The sequence below is a fragment of the Manis javanica genome, chromosome 7, assembly GCF_040802235.1.
Source record: "Manis javanica isolate MJ-LG chromosome 7, MJ_LKY, whole genome shotgun sequence".
Classification (NCBI taxonomy): Eukaryota; Metazoa; Chordata; class Mammalia; order Pholidota; family Manidae; genus Manis; species Manis javanica.
This window is the reverse complement of record NC_133162.1, coordinates 87,169,525-87,177,319: the sequence shown is the minus strand read 5'-3', so window position 1 is coordinate 87,177,319 and position 7,795 is coordinate 87,169,525. Positions and strand designations below refer to the sequence as shown.

The following is a 7,795-nucleotide window of genomic DNA, read 5'->3' as shown; positions in this document are numbered from 1 at the left end:
TGCAACACAAAGCAGGAATTGTTCTCCTGTTTCACAGGTGGGAGACCCTGAGCCTGGCAGCCCAGGAGCTGGCCGGCAGTCGACAGCTGATGGTAGTTTTGCCATTAGACAGCTGGCCTATGATTTCACTCATTTGTGGAATATAAAAACAAAGCAAAACAGAATGAACAGAACAGCAGTAGACTCATAGACATTGAGAAGTGACTGGTGGTTACCATGGGGGTGGGGTTGGGGTGGGTGGGTACAGAGGGTTAGGGGGACAAAGGGACACAAAAATTCTCAAGCATAATGGACAGCAGGCTTCCTCTCCAGGGGACCCAAGGGCCCATTTTGAACTGAATTGCAAAAGAGATTTTTCTGAGTCTAAGAATTTTCTTTATTTTTTCCCCAAATCAGTAAGACTTTTATTGTATTTTTAAAATACCACAAGTAAGTCTAAGGAATCATCCAGCATCCACTGTTTCTGTAACTGCACAACTTACATCTTATTTGTCAGACTGCTGAACTATTCCTTTTTCAGAAACATAGATATCATCCAAAAATTTTCTTATATCCTTATTTTTAACTGTTGTGGCTTGCTGAATCAAAGCAGCTGAATTTGATACAAGTTCAATGTCATTTCCTTCAAGAATCAACTCATCTTTCTGGGATTGAGATACTGAACAAGCAATGCCTGGACTCATATGAACCCTGAAGATATATTTTTTGCCCAAGAAATTTTGGATTTCAATTAGAGAACCATTCTCCTGAATAATGACATTCATGGGGAAGTGAGCATACACAGACCTCATCTTGTAAGGAAAGCTCAGTGTAACCCCCTTGATCATGTTCTGCACATGGCTACAGATAGTACAAACAGTAGCCATTTCCTTTCAATTTCCCTACCATTTGCCAGTATGTAGCCTCTTCATTTTCTTTCCAAGGAGACTGAGCTCTACACTGATGTGACTGAAGACCCTTCGTGGATTCCTCTGGGGCCCTTCACAATAACTGTGAGACCCTTCAGAGTGATGTCAACATTTTCTGAAATGTCCACAGTCTGGTTGCTGAGAATGGTCTTCATTCTTGAAGTAGATGCAGCAAAGAGCTCTGAGTCTAAAGATTTTCCAAAACTACTGAACCAAGAAACAAAATACTCTCCAAACAGAAGTGTTCTTTTCATCCACTTCTAGAAATTTCTATAGAGGACACCTCCAGACAGCCTTTCACCTCTGGGTAGGGGCAAGCATCCAAGGTCAACTGGAGGAAAAGAAGCCCCTTGTCAATCAGCATAAAGACAGCTCTCTACCGGTCTAGAGTCCTTGCTGTTGAAATGTCTTGTTTCAAACCCAGGGTATAAAATAAATTAAGTCTATAGGAATGTTGAACTTCGAGATGGGATAAAAACACATGTAGGCAGCCAAGACTTTTGAGTTAGGAACTCCATGTGCACAGAGGGTGTACTGATGACCTGAGCAAGGGGCACTTGGGGGCACAAGGCACTCCAAGGGGCATCGGATCCAAACTTCATCTCGGGAAGGAGGAACCTGAAGTCCAGGAAGGTCAAGCAAAGTTTTCGAGGTCATAGAGCTAAGATTCAAGTTCATTGCCAGCTTGCCTGTTCCAAACTCCAGGGCACAGTCTTCCCCTTTCTAGAGGCAAGAAAAGCCAACCTCCAGGCTCTTGGCACGTCCTTTGAGGGCAGCAGAAGCATGCGCCCATTGGGGGGGGGTCCTGTTGCTGTGGGTGCCAGGAAGGAGGCTCACTGGGAGCTGAGTTAAGGTGGGGGTGGAGCAGAGGTACACACACTAAAGGAGGCTCAATATCAAGAGCAGCTGTTCCATGCGAACAGATGGTCAGCCGGGCATAGACAAGTGACAACAGTACGATTCCATGGATACAGATTTCAGGAACAGGCAAACTAATCTAAGGTGATCAGGGTCAAAAAAGTATGGCGCTGGGGTGGGAAGAGAGGCTGTTCCCCGGTAAGAAGTGTGATGAACCTGCTGGGATGGTGGAAACATTCTCTATCTTGATCTGGGGGTTGATGACACTAGTGGGTGCAAATGTGACAGTTGTCTGAGCTCTGCATTGAGTATGTGCATGTTTTACTGTGAGCTGTGCCTCAAATAAAATCCAGTGGAAAAATAAAGAATGGATCAAGTTGGCTATGTTAGGAGGTAGTGACTCTCCTGCCCTGACAGGTACCAGGCGTAGGCTCTCTGACTGCTGGGGCCATTTTTAAGGGGATTTGACCACCAGGAGGGGGAGTGGGCTATGTGGCTTTCCAGGATCCTGTAGCCACATCCCAACAACTCCTTCGGACACCTGCCCAGCTGGGTCTCTCTCTGTGGTCTCCTCGGTTCTGCTGCTGTCCCACTCAGAAGGCTCCCTCCCTGCCTCCCCAAAATCACACACAAGCCCAGCACACACACCATGGTTCTTTGTGATGCTTCCGTATCCCTCTTGGCCCCTTTGCCCAGTCCCATTCCCAAACTTTCCCAAAACCCACAATCTACCCCAAGCCTCCTCCAGGTTTTGGAATTCCCCTTGCCCCATAGCCTCCCTTGCTTAGGAGAGGGACAGTGTTTCCCTGCTTTGGACCCCACAGCACAGGCCAGCCCACCCGGCCCAGGCAGTAACTCCTCACCCCATCTATGACGGACTCCTAGACCCCCAGCTCAGGTCTGAAACCCCTATGCCTTTTGAGATGAGGCCATTCCATGCTGGCCCAATGCTATCTCACAGAACCCTCAGCTGTGTCCTGATAGGAGCTCATATACCAACCACCTAGTCCCATATCTACAGGACAAAACTGTGTAGACATGCTTACTTAAACAGAATTACATGCCACTCACCCATCCCAAATTTTGCATTGAAACCAGTTGGTCAAATATCCTTGTCCCAAAAAGGAAAGCCAAAAACCCCATCACTCAATTTAGTGAACTAAGTAAACATGGGTTCATAGAAATTTAGCGCCAAGGTTTCTCAGTTCGAGCACATGACTGTGATCAAGGATTTGCCCATGATGACGCTGATGGACTTAAAGAAAAAAAAAGCAACAGCAATAAATCAGGAATAAAAGAAGCAACACAAAACAGAACATCAGCCCCTCTGGAAGGCTGCTCCAAGAACCAGATAAGACAGGACCCCAGGCTGCATGCTGTGACAGTCACTCCCTCTGGAGGTGACTTAAATTCCCATTTTCTGGGTAGGAAAACTGAGGTCACACAGCTAGTGAGTAGCTGAGCAGGGATGTCAGAGAACAATCCATGTGTGAGGAACTGGTGATACAGTAGGCTCCTTGTGGACCCCCACCCTCATAGAATCTTTGACCTACAGGGGAAGCAATTAAACAGCCTACCCCACTGCAGGGTGGACATTCTGGAGATGCTCACTAAGCAGAGACTCTTCCCCACCAGGCCTCTGCATCCATTTCTGTCATCTGTCATGGCTCACTTGGGAAATGATAATGTTTGTAGGAGATCAATCACAGCCAGGGAAGGCTGAGGGGTCTGACATCCGCACACACACCTCTGCCGACTGGGCACCCCACTGGGAGGTGCTGTCCCAACCAGCTCACCACTAGGCCACTGCAGTTCACCTGGAAAACACTTCATGATTTTCAAATCACTTTCACATGTTTTCTCATTTGAGTCTTACAACCAGGGCAGGCATTTTTTACCCCATTTTATTGGTGGAAAAAATTGAGATGTGAAATGACTCAGCAGGGCCTGCAGTGAGTCAGCATCGAGACTTGGTGAGCAAAGTCTGTGATAAGGTGCTGAGGGCTCCAAGCAGGCCAACCTGCATGCCCCAAATTTTAAAAGAACCCCAATGTTTTTCACCCTTCCTGGGGGAAAATTTCTCAATTTCTCTTCATTGCCCCCAGATTACTCCTACTTTCGTTTTTTAATAGTTTTCCATTGAAATGTATATGTTGGCTGCCATTCTGCCCCTGAGATTCTGAATCTTCTCAACAATGAAAATCTTACTCAGTACAACAAATGCCCTGTAACTGGAACAGTAAACCATTCAGTAAGACACAGTGACATAACCAAGCGAGTGGAAGCAATTGCAGATTCAGGATGCACACCAGACTTCTCCACAGCTGCATCAACAAAGCTACAGGGAAGAAATCAAGACAGTGCAGGAGGCTCTGGACAGAGATCCCAGGTACCTACATCCGCGAGGCTTTGGAAGGAAGCCACTTCAAATGCTCGCGTTAAAACTCTTTGTTTCCACCACAGTTTCCGCTGGAATAATAGCTGTCATCAGCTCAGGAAGACAGTGGTGTGTTTCAAGCCTTTCTGCTTTGCAAAAGCTCTTTTATAAACATTATATTGTTCTTTTCAGCAAGGGAAAAATGAAGGCATGCACAATTACTCCAGAAGTGCAAAATACTTCCACATACAATCAAGCCTTTGTTTTGTGCCTACATCCAATGGGTCATAGGTTCTGTAGTAAGAAGACAGAGTTCTGAAAAATACTATTGAAAGAGAGGATCATTTGAAGTACCTTTCACCATCTTCTAGAAGCTTCCTTTGGTATTTACCAAAGTTTCAAAAGAATAAAAGGTGCTTACCAGGGTTTAGGAGGAGGGGGCATGGGGACTTAGTGTTTAACAGGGACAGAGTCTCAATTTGGGAAGATAAAAAAGTTCTGGAGATGGACAGTGGGGATGGCTACACAGCAGTGTGAATGTGCTAAATGTCACTGTAAAAATGGTTAAAATGGTACATTTTAAGGAAGTGTAGTTTAACACAATAAAAACCATGCAAAACACAAACAAGTGTCAATGAAACAAAAAGCTGTCACCCTGCTGAAAAGCATCTAAAGGTCTTACAAGTTTATTCTGCTGTTTGGTTTCATAGTTAAGAGCCCTTTTGATTTTCTGGGACCACTAACCCTGTGCTCCAAGCACCTGATTGGCAGAGCAGCCTCGGAATAATGAACACCCACCCTGGGCCAGGCCGCATTGTTCCTCTCCACTACGAAGCCTAGGAAATTCTCTAGACATTGTCTCACTCGTCCTTTCATGTGGACAGCCGAATCCATCCCAAAGGGTCCGAGTGAGCTGACCTATGAGATCACACTGAGAAGCCAAGAGCCAGGTCCTCGAGCCCTTTGCCTGTCTGGCCAGAGCATTTGGTGTTGTCAGTCAGGTGGTTCCAGGAGAATGTTTCATGGATGAGAACAGGCAGCCACGCTCACCAGCATCTTGAGTCAGTTCCCGGTTGCCTGACAGGCTGGACGATGGTGGTCTGGGGCACACATCCCCTACCTGGTGTCCAGGAGTGCCCTGTGGGGTTCACCAGCAGGGTACATTGTGATGGATGATGAAACAAAAAGCACAGACATTGTTGGAAGGACCTCTGCTTTCCAGTCCTGAAAACTTTTTCATCTTTCTTTCATTAAAATGTTGAAATAGTTACTTCAAAGTTTACTTTCCATGGGGTGAGACACGCTGTCTTTCCAGGGCTGTGCCCAGAGGCAAACCCCGACATAATGATGACTACAGGTTGTGGATCACCTACCATGTGCCAAGCACCATACTACTGATCTCTTGCAATCTCCCCAATAGCCCTCCAATCATCTTTATCTCCAATGGAATGTTAAGGGAACTGAGTGAGCCTCAGAGATGTTTGGTAACTTTCCCAAGGTCACACAGCGAATGAGTGGCAGGACCAAAATCAAACCCAAATCTGCCTCACTCCAAAACCACATCACTTCTGAAAAGAGAGGTAAAATGTTGAGGACTCACAGAGAACTACTTGAAAAACTCTGGGTAGCTATTGGAAACATTCCATTCTCAGAACAGAAGCTACCTTGGGCTTCAAATACTTGACGGAGCCTTGTGGAATGACTGGCACCCAGTAGACCCTCAGAAATGACAGCTGCTAACAGAACTCAAAGTCACGTGCTGCTTTCATTAGTTGCCTGCTATGCCCCTGGTTCAATGATTCAGTGAGGAGGATGGTAACAAACCACACAACAGAGTCAGTGCATCCTTTGAAAGATTGCTTGACAGAACACAGCAACAGCAAGGCGTCAGGTTTTCCCTAAAATTAGAGCCTCCTCACAGTACTAATAACAGTGGCTGGGCTCAGGTGAGGTGCTAGTCGGACAGCGCTGGCAGTGTACATTCACAGGACACATTTTTGGGGCAGAGCCGGGTAGTCAATGGCACATCTGCCCGCAAGGCTCACTGGGCCAAGGTGAGAGACTTGGCTAGGCTTGGGCTGCAGGAGGACAGCTGGGCACAAGATCTGCATGCTCTGCCCCCTGGTGAAGGAAGGAGAGCCGCTCTCCCCGTGGGGGCAAGACCCAGAACACTAACCACAGGCCCTCGTCTGCACAAGAGGATGATGGGACTCAGAGGTCCCAGAGCCCTTCTCCTGCATTCAGACAAGTGTCACCCAACCCAGCCCACAGGTATGTGCCCCAGCTTCCACTGCCCCCAAGTCTGTAATCCCTCCCAGATTACATCCAGGACCAAGTGAGCACCATCAGGCTGGTAAAAGAAATGAACTTGAAAGATGAGGTTCTGAAAAATATTTCCAATTCAGAGATTCTCCAATTTCGTTATTCTTATAAACACAGATTGCTTAGCACGGACCCCAGGGTTTTTGATTCAGTAGTCCCGGGTGGGGCCTAAGAATCTGCATCCCCAATGAGTTCAAGGTGTTGCTAATACCCCTGGTCCAGGAGCCGCATGCACCTTGAAAACCACCGTTCTAATTACTTAAAGAAAATTATTTAAGGGCATGAGAACACTGCTCTGAATAACAAGGATATATTATCAAATGCCTCCCATGTGCCAGATACCTCACTACCTTTGATATTTACAACACTCCTGACAAGAAGGAATTAATATCCCTGCTTTACAGACTAGAATTCTGGGATGTGAGTTCAGGGACATGGCTAACATGCACAGCTAATCACCAGCAGAGTCGAAGTTTTAACTGAGGTCAGGATGACTAAAAGCTCTTTCCTTCCACTTTCTTTCCCATCTCCTCTGCAGACCCTGGGGCAGGCATTTGTGGGGCAGGAGGAAGATGCACCAAGCAAGAAGATGTCTTCTCAAAGCCAAGTGCCATGGAAGCCTATAGGAAATCCAGCTCTGCTGGCCACAGATGAGCCAGCCCCCTTTGAGGGTGTGAGGGTCACAGGCACTTCAGGTCCCTAAGTGCTGGCAGAGGACTCTGAGCTGGCCTGGCAGAGAGAAAATCAGGCAACAGGTGGACTTGAGTTACACCTGTCCTCCAAGAGACAGTGCCTTCCATTTGAATTACACTATAGCTGAAGATCCCCTCCTCCCGGTGTGGGAAGGAAACTTGTGTCTGTGGTAGATGAGGAGGGTACTTGAGAGGTAGAGGGATTGTTTTGCCCCCAGCCTTTGCCAACTCAAAGAGGGAGACAAAGGGAAAGCAACCACCTTTTAATCAGTACCAGACTACTTCTTGTACCAACTGTCCATTTAAAGAATGAGGAAACTCAGGTTCAGAGAGGTTAAGTACTTTCTCCAGACTGCACAGCAATCAAGACACTAGAAGATGCAACTTAAACTCAGGTCTCCCAGGCAGGCAAAGCCTGCACTCCCCCTTGGACTGGCCATATAGCAGCTCAGGCCCAGAGTGGACTCTAAAATCCCTCTAGTCCAGCTCCCTCATTAGACACTTACATAGACTCATTAGACCCCCACAAGGTGCCTGCCCAGGGGTAACTAGCCTAAACACGGGGCTCCATTCTTTCAGGGGTTACAGAAGAGTGCTCCATGGAGGCTCTGGCCTGAAGTTCCACCTTCACCTTTTCC

General features: G+C 47.1%; 1 pseudogene; it reads right to left on the bottom strand.

Annotated features, from left to right (window-relative positions):
- Window positions 1-485: 485 nt before the first annotated feature.
- LOC108399588 (large ribosomal subunit protein uL6 pseudogene) lies at window positions 486-1,063 on the bottom strand (annotated as a pseudogene).
- Window positions 1,064-7,795: the final 6,732 nt, after the last annotated feature.